Raw genomic sequence first — 18956 nt, 5'->3', positions numbered from 1 at the left:
GTGTCATTCTCAAAACTTTTGGCCACGACTGTACAAGATGCAGTGATACGCAGCAGATTACCTTATATATATTTTTTATTCCAATGCTTTTTTGCCATACAGCTCTACAAAGGAATTGACATTACAGGGAAGACATACTTTTCTATTAATAAAAAAAAGCCAATCATACAAAAGACATCATTACTCTGTCCTCCTTCTCCTTGACCTGTCCTCTGCCTTTGACACTGCCGACCACTCCCTTCTTTTGCAAACTCTCTCATCTCTTGGCATCACTGACCTGGCCCTCTCCTGGATCACATCATACCTCACAGAACGGACATTTAGCGTCTGCCACTCTCGCACCACCTCCTCATCTCATTCCCTCTCTGTTGGTGTCCCGCAAGCATGGGCTTAGCTATAGGGGGTGCAGAGGTAGCAGTCGCTACTGGGCCCAGGAGCCTGAGGGGGCCCAAAGACCCTTGTGCCACATAAGAAGACACACAACGCACTGAGGGAAGGGGGGCCCAAGCTGAACTCTTGCACCAGGGCCCATGAGCTGTTAGCTACGCCCCTGCCCGCAAGGCACTGTCCTAGGGGCCCTGCTCTTCCCTATTTACACTTTTGGCCTGGGACATCTCATAGAGTCCCATGGCTTTCAGTATCACTCTTATGCTGACGACACACAAATCTACCTCTCTGGTCCAGACATCACCACCTTATTATCCAGAATCCCACAATGTCTATCTGCTATATCATCCTTCTTCTCCTCTCGCTTTCTAAAACTTAACATGGATAAAACAGAATTCATCATTTTTTCCCCATCCTGCTCAGACCTATCTATCACGATCAATGGCTGCACACTCTCCCCGGTCAACCAAGTCCACTGCCTTGGAGTGACCTTGGATTCAGCCCTCTCCTTCCGACCGCACATCTAAGCCCTTTCCACCACCTGCTGCCTCCAACTCAAAAACATCTCCCGTATCCGCGCTTTCCTTAACTTTGAATCTGCAAAAATGCTTGTACATTCCCTCATCATCTCCCCCCTAGACTACTGCAACACTCTCCTGTGTGGCCTTCCATCTAGCACTCTTGCACCCCTCCAATCTATCCTCAACTCTGCTGCCTGACTAATCCACCTCTCACCCTGTTACTCTTCTGCCTCTCCCCTCTGCCAATCCCTTCACTGGCTCCCCATTGCCCAGCTAATTCAGTTCAAAGTACTAACAAATACATACAAGGCTGTCCACAACCTGTCCCCTCCCTACATCTCTGAGCTACGTTCCCGATACATCCCCACACGCAATCTCCGATCCTCACAAGACCTCCTTCTCTCCTCTTATCACCTCTTCCCACAATCGCCTCCAAGATTTCTCCCGTGCATCCCCCACACTCTGGAACTCGCTACCCCAACATATCAGACTCTCACCTACAGTGGAATCTTTCAAAAGTAACCTAAAAACCCACCTCTTCAGACAAGCCTACAACCAGTGACCCTGTTGCCTCTATACCGCCATGACCAGCTTCACCCTCACCTACTGTGTCCTTCTCCCATACCGTGTAGATTGTAAGCCCTCACGCGCAGGGCCCTCTCTCCTTCTGTACCAGTTTGTAACTCGTCTTGTTCATGCTTAGTGCAATTGTCTGTATTATGTATGTATACCCCTTTTCAAATGTACAGCGCTATGGAATGAATAATGCTTTAATAATAAATAATAATAATTAATAACGCAGGGTGGTACAGCAGACTGTATGGGGCACTCTGCTACCACTATCAGTCCCACAGGGAGTGAATGGAGCAGTAGAGTACGGGGACCACTGGGCTGGACAGGGAGGACTGTTAACAGGGGTCAGACAACTCTGAAAGGATAGCTGGGCAGTCCATTAATGAGGGCATCCGATAGGGGTTATCGCACATTAGATGCAAGGTGCAGCAATGATGGGAGTGCTGTATATTATATACAAGTCATGATGTATATTCTATAGGAGGCTATTAAGATAATCTGCAGGGAGGATGAGTGTTGTACAGAGGTAGTGATGATGAGGGTTGTTGCATGTCATATACAGGTGACAAGGGTTGTTGTACATTATATACAGAGCCAGGGAGGATGAGTGTTGTTGTACAGGGGAAGTGATGATGAGGGTTGTTTTACATGATAAACATGGGCAGTGATGGTGAGGATTGTTGTACATCATATAAAGGGGCAGTGATGATGAGGGTTGTTGTACATCATATACAGGTGGCAGTGATGATGAGGGTTGTTGTACATCATATACAGGGGCGGTGATGATTAGGGTTGTTGTACATTATATACAGGGAGCAGTGATGATGAGGGTTGTTGTCCATCATATACAGGGGGCAATGATGATGAGGGTTGTTGTCCATTTTATACACATCATATACAGGGGCAGTGATGATGAGGATTGTTGTACATCATATAAAGGGGCAGTGATGATGAGGGTTGTTGTACATCATATACAGGGGGCAGTGATGATGAGGGTTATTGTACATTATATACACATGATATAAAGGGGCAGTGATGAGGGTTATTGTACATTATATACACATGATATAAAGGGGCAGTGATGATGAGGGTTGTTGTACATTATATACACATCATATACAGGGGCAGTGATGGTGAGGGTTGTTGTACATCATATACAGGGGCAGTGATGGTGGGGATTGTTGTACATCATATACAGGGGCAGTGATGATGAGGGTTGTTGTACATCATATACAGGGGCAGCGATGATGAGGGTTGTTGTACATCATATACGGGGGCAGTGATGATGAGGGTTGTTGTACATGATATACAGGGGCAGTGATGGTGGGGATTGTTGTACACCATATACAGGGGCAGCGATGATGAGGGTTGTTGTACATTATATACACATCATATACAGGGGCAGTGATGATGAGGGTTGTTGTACATCATATACAGGCGCAGCGATGATGAGGGTTGTTGTACATCATATACAGGGGCAGTGATGATGAGGGTTGTTGTACATGATATACAGGGGCAGTGATGATGAGGGTTGTTGTACATCATATAAAGGGGCAGTGATGATGAGGGTTGTTGTACATCATATACAGGGGCAGTGATGATGAGGGCTGTTGTACATCATATACAGGGGCAGTGATGGTGGGGATTGTTGTACATCATATACAGGGGAAGCGATGATGAGGGTTGTTGTACATTATATACACATCATATACAGGGGCAGTGATGATGAGGGTTGTTGTACATCATATACAGGGGCAGCGATGATGAGGGTTGTTGTACATCATATACAGGGGCAGTGATGATGAGGGTTGTTGTACATGATATACATGGGCAGTGATGATGAGGGCTGTTGTACATCATATACAGGGGCAGTGATGGTGGGGATTGTTGTACATCATATACAGGGGCAGCGATGATGAGGGTTGTTGTACATTATATACACATCATATACAGGGGCAGTGATGATGAGGGCTGTTGTACATGATATACAGGGGCAGTGATGGTGGGGATTGTTGTACATCATATACAGGGGCAGTGATGATGAGGGTTGTTGTACATCATATACAGGGGCAGCGATGATGAGGGTTGTTGTACATCATATACAGGGGCAGTGATGATGAGGGTTGTTGTACATGATATACAGGGGCAGTGATGATGAGGGCTGTTGTACATCATATACAGGGGCAGTGATGATGAGGGCTGTTGTACATGATATACAGGGGCAGTGATGATGAGGATTGTTGTACATCATATACAGGGGCAGTGATGATGAGGGTTGTTGTACATCATATACAGGGGCAGCGATGATGAGGGTTGTTGTACATCATATACAGGGGCAGTGATGATGAGGGTTGTTGTACATGATATACAGGGGCAGTGATGATGAGGGCTGTTGTACATCATATACAGGGGCAGTGATGATGAGGATTGTTGTACATGATATACAGGGGCAGTGATGATGAGGATTGTTGTACATCATATACAGGGGCAGTGATGATGAGGGTTGTTGTAAATGATATACAGGGGCAGTGATGATGAGGGCTGTTGTACATCATATACAGGGGCAGCGATGATGAGGGTTGTTGTACATTATATACACATCATATACAGGGGCAGTGATGATGAGGGTTGTTGTACATTATATACACATCATATACAGGGGCAGTGATGATGAGGGCTGTTGTACATGATATACAGGGGCAGTGATGGTGGGGATTGTTGTACATCATATACAGGGGCAGTGATGATGAGGGCTGTTGTACATCATATACAGGGGCAGTGATGATGAGGGTTGTTGTACATCATATACAGGGGCAGTGATGATGAGGGCTGTTGTACATGATATACAGGGGCAGTGATGGTGGGGATTGTTGTACATCATATACAGGGGCAGTGATGATGAGGGCTGTTGTACATCATATACAGGGGCAGTGATGATGAGGGCTGTTGTACATCATATACAGGGGCAGTGATGATGAGGGCTGTTGTACATCATATACAGGGGCAGTGATGGTGGGGATTGTTGTACATCATATACAGGGGCAGCGATGATGAGGGTTGTTGTACATTATATACACATCATATACAGGGGCAGTGATGATGAGGGCTGTTGTACATGATATACAGGGGCAGTGATGGTGGGGATTGTTGTACATCATATACAGGGGCAGTGATGATGAGGGTTGTTGTACATCATATACAGGGGCAGCGATGATGAGGGTTGTTGTACATCATATACAGGGGCAGTGATGATGAGGGTTGTTGTACATGATATACAGGGGCAGTGATGATGAGGGCTGTTGTACATCATATACAGGGGCAGTGATGATGAGGGCTGTTGTACATGATATACAGGGGCAGTGATGATGAGGATTGTTGTACATCATATACAGGGGCAGTGATGATGAGGGTTGTTGTACATCATATACAGGGGCAGCGATGATGAGGGTTGTTGTACATCATATACAGGGGCAGTGATGATGAGGGTTGTTGTACATGATATACAGGGGCAGTGATGATGAGGGCTGTTGTACATCATATACAGGGGCAGTGATGATGAGGATTGTTGTACATCATATACAGGGGCAGTGATGATGAGGGTTGTTGTAAATGATATACAGGGGCAGTGATGATGAGGGCTGTTGTACATCATATACAGGGGCAGCGATGATGAGGGTTGTTGTACATTATATACACATCATATACAGGGGCAGTGATGATGAGGGTTGTTGTACATTTTTTACACATCATATACAGGGGCAGTGATGATGAGGGCTGTTGTACATGATATACAGGGGCAGTGATGATGAGGGTTGTTGTACATCATATACAGGGGCAGCGATGATGAGGGTTGTTGTACATCATATACAGGGGCAGTGATGATGAGGGTTGTTGTACATCATATACAGGGGCAGTGATGATGAGGGCTGTTGTACATCATATACAGGGGCAGTGATGATGAGGATTGTTGTACATCATATACAGGGGCAGTGATGATGAGGGCTGTTGTACATGATATACAGGGGCAGTGATGATGAGGATTGTTGTACATCATATACAGGGGCAGCGATGATGAGGGTTGTTGTACATCATATACAGGGGCAGTGATGGTGGGGATTGTTGTACATCATATACAGGGGCAGTGATGATGAGGGTTGTTGTACATCATATACAGGGGCAGCGATGATGAGGGTTGTTGTACATCATATACAGGGGCAGTGATGATGAGGGTTGTTGTACATGATATACAGGGGCAGTGATGATGAGGGTTGTTGTACATCATATAAAGGGGCAGTGATGATGAGGGTTGTTGTACATCATATACAGGGGCAGTGATGATGAGGGCTGTTGTACATCATATACAGGGGCAGTGATGGTGGGGATTGTTGTACATCATATACAGGGGAAGCGATGATGAGGGTTGTTGTACATTATATACACATCATATACAGGGGCAGTGATGATGAGGGTTGTTGTACATCATATACAGGGGCAGCGATGATGAGGGTTGTTGTACATCATATACAGGGGCAGTGATGATGAGGGTTGTTGTACATGATATACATGGGCAGTGATGATGAGGGCTGTTGTACATCATATACAGGGGCAGTGATGGTGGGGATTGTTGTACATCATATACAGGGGCAGCGATGATGAGGGTTGTTGTACATTATATACACATCATATACAGGGGCAGTGATGATGAGGGCTGTTGTACATGATATACAGGGGCAGTGATGGTGGGGATTGTTGTACATCATATACAGGGGCAGTGATGATGAGGGTTGTTGTACATCATATACAGGGGCAGCGATGATGAGGGTTGTTGTACATCATATACAGGGGCAGTGATGATGAGGGTTGTTGTACATGATATACAGGGGCAGTGATGATGAGGGCTGTTGTACATCATATACAGGGGCAGTGATGATGAGGGCTGTTGTACATGATATACAGGGGCAGTGATGATGAGGATTGTTGTACATCATATACAGGGGCAGTGATGATGAGGGTTGTTGTACATCATATACAGGGGCAGCGATGATGAGGGTTGTTGTACATCATATACAGGGGCAGTGATGATGAGGGTTGTTGTACATGATATACAGGGGCAGTGATGATGAGGATTGTTGTACATCATATACAGGGGCAGTGATGATGAGGGTTGTTGTACATTATATACACATCATATACAGGGGCAGTGATGATGAGGGTTGTTGTACATTATATACACATCATATACAGGGGCAGTGATGATGAGGGCTGTTGTACATGATATACAGGGGCAGTGATGGTGGGGATTGTTGTACATCATATACAGGGGCAGTGATGATGAGGGTTGTTGTACATCATATACAGGGGCAGCGATGATGAGGGTTGTTGTACATCATATACAGGGGCAGTGATGATGAGGGTTGTTGTACATCATATACAGGGGCAGTGATGATGAGGGCTGTTGTACATCATATACAGGGGCAGTGATGATGAGGATTGTTGTACATCATATACAGGGGCAGTGATGATGAGGGCTGTTGTACATGATATACAGGGGCAGTGAAGATGAGGATTGTTGTACATCATATACAGGGGCAGCGATGATGAGGGTTGTTGTACATCATATACAGGGGCAGTGATGATGAGGGTTGTTGTACATGATATACAGGGGCAGTGATGATGAGGGCTGTTGTACATCATATACAGGGGCAGTGATGATGAGGATTGTTGTACATCATATACAGGGGCAGTGATGATGAGGGTTGTTGTACATGATATACAGGGGCAGTGATGATGAGGGCTGTTGTACATCATATACAGGGGCAGTGATGGTGGGGATTGTTGTACATCATATACAGGGGCAGCGATGATGAGGGTTGTTGTACATTATATACACATCATATACAGGGGCAGTGATGATGAGGGTTGTTGTACATCATATACAGGGGCAGCGATGATGAGGGTTGTTGTACATCATATACAGGGGCAGTGATGATGAGGGTTGTTGTACATGATATACAGGGGCAGTGATGATGAGGGCTGTTGTACATGATATACAGGGGCAGTGATGGTGGGGATTGTTGTACATCATATACAGGGGCAGTGATGATAAAGGTTGTACATCATATACAGGGGCAGCGATGATGAGGGTTGTTGTACATCATATACAGGGGCAGTGATGATGAGGGTTGTTGTACATGATATACAGGGGCAGTGATGATGAGGGCTGTTGTACATCATATACAGGGGCAGTGATGATGAGGATTGTTGTACATCATATACAGGGGCAGTGATGATGAGGGCTGTTGTACATGATATACAGGGGCAGTGATGATGAGGATTGTTGTACATCATATACAGGGGCAGCGATGATGAGGGTTGTTGTACATCATATACAGGGGCAGTGATGATGAGGGTTGTTGTACATGATATACAGGGGCAGTGATGATGAGGGCTGTTGTACATCATATACAGGGGCAGTGATGATGAGGATTGTTGTACATCATATACAGGGGCAGTGATGATGAGGGTTGTTGTACATGATATACAGGGGCAGCGATGATGAGGGTTGTTGTACATTATATACACATCATATACAGGGGCAGTGATGATGAGGGCTGTTGTACATCATATACAGGGGCAGTGATGGTGGGGATTGTTGTACATCATATACAGAGCAGCGATCATGAGGGTTGTTGTACATTATATACACATCATATACAGGGGCAGTGATGATGAGGGTTGTTGTACATCATATACAGGGGCAGCGATGATGAGGGTTGTTGTACATCATATACAGGGGCAGTGATGATGAGGGTTGTTGTACATGATATACAGGGGCAGTGATGATGAGGGCTGTTGTACATGATATACAGGGGCAGTGATGGTGGGGATTGTTGTACATCATATACAGGGGCAGCGATGATGAGGGTTGTTGTACATTATATACACATCATATACAGGGGCAGTGATGATGAGGGCTGTTGTACATGATATACAGGGGCAGTGATGGTGGGGATTGTTGTACATCATATACAGGGGCAGTGATGATGAGGGTTGTTGTACATCATATACAGGGGCAGCGATGATGAGGGTTGTTGTACATCATATACAGGGGCAGTGATGATGAGGGTTGTTGTACATCATATACAGGGGCAGTGATGATGAGGGCTGTTGTACATCATATACAGGGGCAGTGATGATGAGGATTGTTGTACATCATATACAGGGGCAGTGATGATGAGGGTTGTTGTACATGATATACAGGGGCAGTGATGGTGGGGATTGTTGTACATCATATACAGGGGCAGCGATGATGAGGGTTGTTGTACATTATATACACATCATATACAGGGGCAGTGATGATGAGGGTTGTTGTACATCATATACAGGGGCAGCGATGATGAGGGTTGTTGTACATCATATACAGGGGCAGTGATGATGAGGGTTGTTGTACATGATATACAGGGGCAGTGATGATGAGGGCTGTTGTACATCATATACAGGGGCAGTGATGGTGGGGATTGTTGTACATCATATACAGGGGCAGCGATGATGAGGGTTGTTGTACATTATATACACATCATATACAGGGGCAGTGATGATGAGGGTTGTTGTACATTATATACACATCATATACAGGGGCAGTGATGATGAGGGCTGTTGTACATGATATACAGGGGCAGTGATGGTGGGGATTGTTGTACATAATATACAGGGGCAGTGATGATGAGGGTTGTTGTACATCATATACAGGGGCAGCGATGATGAGGGTTGTTGTACATGATATACAGGGGCAGTGATGATGAGGGCTGTTGTACATCATATACAGGGGCAGTGATGATGAGGATTGTTGTACATCATATACAGGGGCAGTGATGATGAGGGTTGTTGTAAATGATATACAGGGGCAGTGATGATGAGGGCTGTTGTACATCATATACAGGGGCAGCGATGATGAGGGTTGTTGTACATTATATACACATCATATACAGGGGCAGTGATGATGAGGGTTGTTGTACATTATATACACATCATATACAGGGGCAGTGATGATGAGGGCTGTTGTACATGATATACAGGGGCAGTGATGGTGGGGATTGTTGTACATCATATACAGGGGCAGTGATGATGAGGGTTGTTGTACATCATATACAGGGACAGCGATGATGAGGGTTGTTGTACATCATATACAGGGGCAGTGATGATGAGGGTTGTTGTACATCATATACAGGGGCAGTGATGATGAGGGCTGTTGTACATCATATACAGGGGCAGTGATGATGAGGATTGTTGTACATCATATACAGGGGCAGTGATGATGAGGGCTGTTGTACATGATATACAGGGGCAGTGATGATGAGGATTGTTGTACATCATATACAGGGGCAGCGATGATGAGGGTTGTTGTACATCATATACAGGGGCAGTGATGATGAGGGTTGTTGTACATGATATACAGGGGCAGTGATGATGAGGGCTGTTGTACATCATATACAGGGGCAGTGATGATGAGGATTGTTGTACATCATATACAGGGGCAGTGATGATGAGGGTTGTTGTACATGATATACAGGGGCAGTGATGATGAGGGCTGTTGTACATCATATACAGGGGCAGTGATGGTGGGGATTGTTGTACATCATATACAGGGGCAGCGATGATGAGGGTTGTTGTACATTATATACACATCATATACAGGGGCAGTGATGATGAGGGTTGTTGTACATCATATACAGGGGCAGCGATGATGAGGGTTGTTGTACATCATATACAGGGGCAGTGATGATGAGGGTTGTTGTACATGATATACAGGGGCAGTGATGATGAGGGCTGTTGTACATGATATACAGGGGCAGTGATGGTGGGGATTGTTGTACATCATATACAGGGGCAGCGATGATGAGGGTTGTTGTACATTATATACACATCATATACAGGGGCAGTGATGATGAGGGCTGTTGTACATGATATACAGGGGCAGTGATGGTGGGGATTGTTGTACATCATATACAGGGGCAGTGATGATGAGGGTTGTTGTACATCATATACAGGGGCAGCGATGATGAGGGTTGTTGTACATCATATACAGGGGCAGTGATGATGAGGGTTGTTGTACATGATATACAGGGGCAGTGATGATGAGGGCTGTTGTACATCATATACAGGGGCAGTGATGATGAGGGTTGTTGTACATCATATACAGGGGCAGTGATGATGAGGGTTGTTGTACATGATATACAGGGGCAGTGATGGTGGGGATTGTTGTACATCATATACAGGGGCAGCGATGATGAGGGTTGTTGTACATTATATACACATCATATACAGGGGCAGTGATGATGAGGGTTGTTGTACATCATATACAGGGGCAGCGATGATGAGGGTTGTTGTACATCATATACAGGGGCAGTGATGATGAGGGTTGTTGTACATGATATACAGGGGCAGTGATGATGAGGGCTGTTGTACATCATATACAGGGGCAGTGATGGTGGGGATTGTTGTACATCATATACAGGGGCAGCGATGATGAGGGTTGTTGTACATTATATACACATCATATACAGGGGCAGTGATGATGAGGGTTGTTGTACATTATATACACATCATATACAGGGGCAGTGATGATGAGGGCTGTTGTACATGATATACAGGGGCAGTGATGGTGGGGATTGTTGTACATAATATACAGGGGCAGTGATGATGAGGGTTGTTGTACATCATATACAGGGGCAGCGATGATGAGGGTTGTTGTACATCATATACAGGGGCAGTGATGATGAGGGCTGTTGTACATCATATACAGGGGCAGTGATGATGAGGATTGTTGTACATCATATACAGGGGCAGTGATGATGAGGGTTGTTGTAAATGATATACAGGGGCAGTGATGATGAGGGCTGTTGTACATCATATACAGGGGCAGCGATGATGAGGGTTGTTGTACATTATATACACATCATATACAGGGGCAGTGATGATGAGGGTTGTTGTACATTATATACACATCATATACAGGGGCAGTGATGATGAGGGCTGTTGTACATGATATACAGGGGCAGTGATGGTGGGGATTGTTGTACATCATATACAGGGGCAGTGATGATGAGGGTTGTTGTACATCATATACAGGGACAGCGATGATGAGGGTTGTTGTACATCATATACAGGGGCAGTGATGATGAGGGTTGTTGTACATCATATACAGGGGCAGTGATGATGAGGGCTGTTGTACATCATATACAGGGGCAGTGATGATGAGGATTGTTGTACATCATATACAGGGGCAGTGATGATGAGGGCTGTTGTACATGATATACAGGGGCAGTGATGATGAGGATTGTTGTACATCATATACAGGGGCAGCGATGATGAGGGTTGTTGTACATCATATACAGGGGCAGTGATGATGAGGGTTGTTGTACATGATATACAGGGGCAGTGATGATGAGGGCTGTTGTACATCATATACAGGGGCAGTGATGATGAGGATTGTTGTACATCATATACAGGGGCAGTGATGATGAGGGTTGTTGTACATGATATACAGGGGCAGTGATGATGAGGGCTGTTGTACATCATATACAGGGGCAGTGATGGTGGGGATTGTTGTACATCATATACAGGGGCAGCGATGATGAGGGTTGTTGTACATTATATACACATCATATACAGGGGCAGTGATGATGAGGGTTGTTGTACATCATATACAGGGGCAGCGATGATGAGGGTTGTTGTACATCATATACAGGGGCAGTGATGATGAGGGTTGTTGTACATGATATACAGGGGCAGTGATGATGAGGGCTGTTGTACATGATATACAGGGGCAGTGATGGTGGGGATTGTTGTACATCATATACAGGGGCAGCGATGATGAGGGTTGTTGTACATTATATACACATCATATACAGGGGCAGTGATGATGAGGGCTGTTGTACATGATATACAGGGGCAGTGATGGTGGGGATTGTTGTACATCATATACAGGGGCAGTGATGATGAGGGTTGTTGTACATCATATACAGGGGCAGCGATGATGAGGGTTGTTGTACATCATATACAGGGGCAGTGATGATGAGGGTTGTTGTACATGATATACAGGGGCAGTGATGATGAGGGCTGTTGTACATCATATACAGGGGCAGTGATGATGAGGATTGTTGTACATCATATACAGGGGCAGTGATGATGAGGGTTGTTGTACATGATATACAGGGGCAGTGATGGTGGGGATTGTTGTACATCATATACAGGGGCAGCGATGATGAGGGTTGTTGTACATTATATACACATCATATACAGGGGCAGTGATGATGAGGGTTGTTGTACATCATATACAGGGGCAGCGATGATGAGGGTTGTTGTACATCATATACAGGGGCAGTGATGATGAGGGTTGTTGTACATGATATACAGGGGCAGTGATGATGAGGGCTGTTGTACATCATATACAGGGGCAGTGATGGTGGGGATTGTTGTACATCATATACAGGGGCAGCGATGATGAGGGTTGTTGTACATTATATACACATCATATACAGGGGCAGTGATGATGAGGGTTGTTGTACATTATATACACATCATATACAGGGGCAGTGATGATGAGGGCTGTTGTACATGATATACAGGGGCAGTGATGGTGGGGATTGTTGTACATAATATACAGGGGCAGTGATGATGAGGGTTGTTGTACATCATATACAGGGGCAGCGATGATGAGGGTTGTTGTACATCATATACAGGGGCAGTGATGATGAGGGTTGTTGTACATGATATACAGGGGCAGTGATGATGAGGGCTGTTGTACATGATATACAGGGGCAGTGATGATGAGGATTGTTGTACATCATATACAGGGGCAGTGATGATGAGGGTTGTTGTACATCATATACAGGGGCAGCGATGATGAGGGTTGTTGTACATCATATACAGGGGCAGTGATGATGAGGGTTGTTGTACATGATATACAGGGGCAGTGATGATGAGGGCTGTTGTACATCATATACAGGGGCAGTGATGATGAGGATTGTTGTACATCATATACAGGGGCAGTGATGATGAGGGTTGTTGTACATGATATACAGGGGCAGTGATGATGAGGGCTGTTGTACATCATATACAGGGGCAGTGATGGTGGGGATTGTTGTACATCATATACAGGGGCAGCGATGATGAGGGTTGTTGTACATTATATACACATCATATACAGGGGCAGTGATGATGAGGGTTGTTGTACATCATATACAGGGGCAGCGATGATGAGGGTTGTTGTACATCATATACAGGGGCAGTGATGATGAGGGTTGTTGTACATGATATACAGGGGCAGTGATGATGAGGGCTGTTGTACATCATATACAGGGGCAGTGATGGTGGGGATTGTTGTACATCATATACAGGGGCAGCGATGATGAGGGTTGTTGTACATTATATACACATCATATACAGGGGCAGTGATGATGAGGGCTGTTGTACATGATATACAGGGGCAGTGATGGTGGGGATTGTTGTACATCATATACAGGGGCAGTGATGATGAGGGTTGTTGTACATCATATACAGGGGTAGCGATGATGAGGGTTGTTGTACATCATATACAGGGGCAGTGATGATGAGGGTTGTTGTACATGATATACAGGGGCAGTGATGATGAGGGCTGTTGTACATCATATACAGGGGCAGTGATGATGAGGATTGTTGTACATTATATACAGGGGCAGTGATGATGAGGGTTGTTGTACATCATATACAGAGGCAGTGATGATGAGGGCTGTTGTACATCATATACAGGGGCAGTGATGGTGGGGATTGTTGTACATCATATACAGGGGCAGTGATGATGAGGATTGTTGTACATTATATACAGGGGCAGCGATGATGAGGGTTGTTGTACATCATATACAGGGGCAGTGATGGTGAGGGTTGTTGTACATCATATACAGGGGGCAGTGATGATGAGGATTGTTGTACATCATATACAGGGGCAGCGATGATGAGGGTTGTTGTACATCATATACAGGGGCAGTGATGATGAGGGTTGTTGTACATGATATACAGGGGCAGTGATGGTGAGGGCTGTTGTACATCATATACAGGGGCAGCGATGATGAGGGTTGTTGCACATCATATACAGGGGCAGTGATGGTGGGGATTGTTGTACATCATATACAGGGGCTGTGATGATGAAGATTGTTGTACATCATATACAGGGGCAGTGATGGTGAGGGTTGTTGTACATCATATACAGGGGCAGCGATGATGAGGGCTGTTGTACATAATATACAGGGGCAGTGATGATGAGGGCTGTTGTACATCATATACAGGGGCAGCGATGATGAGGGTTGTTGTACATGATATACAGGGGCAGTGATGATGAGGGCTGTTGTACATCATATACAGGGGCAGCGATGATGAGGGCTGTTGTACATCATATACAGGGGCAGTGATGATGAGGGTTGTTGTACATGATATACAGGGGCAGTGATGATGAGGGCTGTTGTACATCATATACAGGGGCAGCGATGATGAGGGTTGTTGTACATGATATACAGGGGCAGTAATGATGAGGGCTGTTGTACATCATATACAGGGGCAGTGATGATGAGGGTTGTTGTACATCATATACAGGGGCAGTGATGATGAGGGTTGTTGTACATGATATACAGGGGCAGTGATGGTGAGGGCTGTTGTACATCATATACAGGGGCAGCGATGATGAGGGTTGTTGCACATCATATACAGGGGCAGTGATGGTGGGGATTGTTGTACATCATATACAGGGGCTGTGATGATGAAGATTGTTGTACATCATATACAGGGGCAGTGATGGTGAGGGTTGTTGTACATCATATACAGGGGCAGCGATGATGAGGGCTGTTGTACATAATATACAGGGGCAGTGATGATGAGGGCTGTTGTACATCATATACAGGGGCAGCGATGATGAGGGTTGTTGTACATGATATACAGGGGCAGTGATGATGAGGGCTGTTGTACATCATATACAGGGGCAGCGATGATGAGGGCTGTTGTACATCATATACAGGGGCAGTGATGATGAGGGTTGTTGTACATGATATACAGGGGCAGTGATGATGAGGGCTGTTGTACATCATATACAGGGGCAGCGATGATGAGGGTTGTTGTACATGATATACAGGGGCAGTAATGATGAGGGCTGTTGTACATCATATACAGGGGCAGCGATGATGAGGGCTGTTGTACATCATATACAGGGGCAGCGATGATGAGGGCTGTTGTACATCATATACACGGGCCGCTGACAGACGCTTTATACTCTGCAGTCAGTGGAGGGGGTCGTTGCTAGGTAACCTTCTCCGGCCCCCGCAGGTGACGCTTTCAGGGGCGGAGATTGGTCGGCAGCAGTGGGAGATTCCCGGTGCCCGGTCTCAAGTAGAGATCGGAAGTTCAAATCTTTTAAATTAATCGGTTCATTTGAAACAGTTCATTCAAAAGAACCGATTCATGAATCGAATCTTCGATTCACTTGCTGAGTCGGCTGACAAGGAAGTGAACGGAAGCTCAGGAGTTGTCTGATCCGTTATAGAAGACTGATTCAGAGAAGGCTGTCGGGCAGATCCTGGGGAACATTGATCACAGTGCTCAGAGCTGTCACAAGTCTGATTTTCTGTCGGATTTGCCATTCTATCACAAAGTGACGCGCAATCTGCTGCAACAGTGAGAAGCGTGTTCCTGCACAGCGCATTCTGATTCGATGATGTCACAGCTAAGGGCACTTTCACACTAGCGTTTTTGTTTTCCGGTATTGAGTTCCATCACAGGAGCTCAATACCGGAATAAAAATGATCAGTTTTATCCTAATGCATTCTGAATGGAGAGCAACCCGTTCAGTATGCATCAGGATGTCTTCAGCTCAGTCCCTTTTACGTTTTTTGGACGGAGAAAATACCGCAGCATGCTGCAGTTTTATCTCTGTCCAAAAATGCTGAACACTTGCCGGCATTAATTTACATTAAAGTGTATTAGTGCCAGATCCAGCATTAAGTGTTCCGGAAAAACAGATCCGGCTTTTCGGTCTGCGCATGCACAGACTTTTAAAAATGCAAAAAGAAATTAATACCGGATCTGTTTTTCCAGATGACACCGGAGAGACGGATACGGTATTGCAATGCATTTGCCAGACGGATCCGCATCCGGATCCGTCTGACAAATGCCATCAGTTTGCGCCCAGATTGCCGGATTCGGCGGGCAGTTCCGGCGACGTAACTGCCTGCCAGAATCCTCTGCCGCAAGTGTGAAAGTACCCATGGCTAGCAGTCAAATTTTTCCATAGTCTTCGCAGTGTATGGGTGTGAACAGGGGCGTAGCTAAAGGCTCATGGGCCCTGGTGCAAGAGTTCAGCTTGGGCCCCCTACTTTGTGGCAAGGGGCAGGTAAGCACATAGCCTTCGTGCCACCTGAGGCAAAAATTGAAACAGCACCCCCCTCAATCCAAATACTTGACCTAACCCCTTCCCTTCAGCCAGAGGTGTAACTTGACCAGCATGTACTTTCTATAATACCAGTGTCCTCTTATATGGCACAAGGGACTTTGGGCCCTGCGTGACGTGAACGCATAGCACCCGCACTGAATGACGTGAACACCCGCAATGCGTGACGTGAATGCATAGCACCCGCACTGAATCCTGTCTGTGTACATGAGCGTTGTTTTTCACGCATCAGTTCTGTGTTGCGTTAAAATCGCAGCATGTTCTATATTCAGCGTTTTTCACGCAGCCCTGGCCCCATAGAAGTGAATGGGGCTGCATGAAAAATGCATTGCACCCGCAAGCAAGTGCGGGTGCGATGCGTTTTTCACTGATGGTTGCTAAGAGATGTTGTTTGTAAACCTTCCGTTTTTTATCACGCGCGTGAAAAACGCATCAAAACGCATTGCACCCGCGCGGAAAAAACTGAACAACTGCACGCAGTTGCAGACAAAACTGACTGAACTTTCTTGCAAAATAGTGCGAGTTTCACTGAACGCACCCTGAATGCATCCGGACCTAATCCATCACGCTCGTGTGAAAGGGGCCTAAGACTCCATGTACTGTGTGTAACTCAATGCTTTCTTCACAGATCTGATTGGTTGCAGTGGTGGGCTGGGAAGGGGCTGGCAGAAGTCTGGCTTTCACTCTTGGATCATGTTACACAAGACCGGCTAGAGTCTCTGCTACCTCACACTGAGCTGCTTCAAACGGATCAGCTCAGTCCGATGAACCGGACATCTCTAGTCTCAAGCCCCGATCCGGTGCCTGCTGGACGCCGCTGTGGGAGTGTCGCAGGGACTGTGGCAGCGCCCTGGGGGAGGTTTTGGGCTGCAGACCCTCCTTCCTCCGAGCCTCGGGCTCTCTCATCGTGTAACCAGGAGGACGTCAGAAATGAGTCGGTGAGGAGCTGCAGCATCCCGGACTCTATGCCCCGCACGCTGGAAGCCGGTCTCAGGTGAGAGCTCAGCCCTAAGCACCCGTACAGGGCCTGCCGGGTAATGATGCGTCCCCGCGGATAGCGTGCTCCTTCCCTTCTCGGGTGACAGCCCGCAATGTAGTGTAATCATGGTGGAGTCTGTCCGCTGTGGAGCCGCACACCCCAGCCAGTAGATCCTCAGCACAGAGCGCGATCCCAGCCAGTGCCGGGTGTAAGAGGCGCCATAGAGAAGAGATTGTGTCGGGTCCCCAGTGCACCCTGTCCAGCCGTATATACAGTGCACTGAGCTACTCTTATCTGTGGTGTTACATAGGACTGCAGGTGACATCTGTATTCAGAGAGTTATCACTGTGTTATCTGTGGTGTTACATAGGACTGCAGGTGACATCTGTATTTAGAGAGTTGATTCTGTGTTATCTGTGGTGTTACATAGGACTGCAGGTGACATCTACTACATTATCTGTACTCAGAGAGTTATCACTGGTTATCTGTGGTGTTACATAGGACTGCAGGTAACATCTGTACTCCGAGAACTATCGCTGTGTCATCTGTGGTGTTACATAGGACTGCAGGTGACATCTACTACATTATCTGTACTCAGAGTTATCACTGGTTATCTGTGGTGTTACATAGGACTGCAGGTAACATCTGTACTCCAAGAACTATCGCTGTGTCATCTGTGGTGTTACATAGGACTGCAGGTGACATCTGTACTCCGAGAACTATCGCTGTGTCATCTGTGGTGTTACATAGGACTGCAGGTGACATCTGTGCTCAAGAGAGTTGTCACTGTGTTATCTGTGGTGTTACATAGGACTGCAGGTGGCATCTGTGCTCAGAGAGCTATCACTGTGTTATCTGTGGTGTTACATAGGACTGCAGGTGACATCTACAACATTATCTGTGCTCAGAGAGCTATCACTGTGTTATCAGTGGCGCTACATAGGACTGAAGGTAACCTTTACCACATTGCCTGTACTCAGAGAGTTATCACTGTTATCTGTGGTGTTACATAGGACTGCAGGTGACA

General features: G+C 46.1%; 1 protein-coding gene across 1 annotated transcript in view; it reads left to right on the top strand.

Annotated features, from left to right (window-relative positions):
* The first annotated feature begins 17686 nt into the window (after positions 1-17686).
* ARHGAP32 (Rho GTPase activating protein 32) overlaps positions 17687-18956 on the top strand; it is a 241496-nt gene continuing 240226 nt past the window's right edge. The window contains exon 1 of the mRNA XM_040431909.1: positions 17687-17944. The gene's annotated coding sequence lies outside the window, so the exon portion shown is untranslated. The remainder of the gene's footprint in view (positions 17945-18956) is intronic.

Source organism: Bufo bufo, chromosome 1, assembly GCF_905171765.1.
Source record: "Bufo bufo chromosome 1, aBufBuf1.1, whole genome shotgun sequence".
Classification (NCBI taxonomy): Eukaryota; Metazoa; Chordata; class Amphibia; order Anura; family Bufonidae; genus Bufo; species Bufo bufo.
This window is presented reverse-complemented; position numbering and strand designations above follow the sequence as displayed.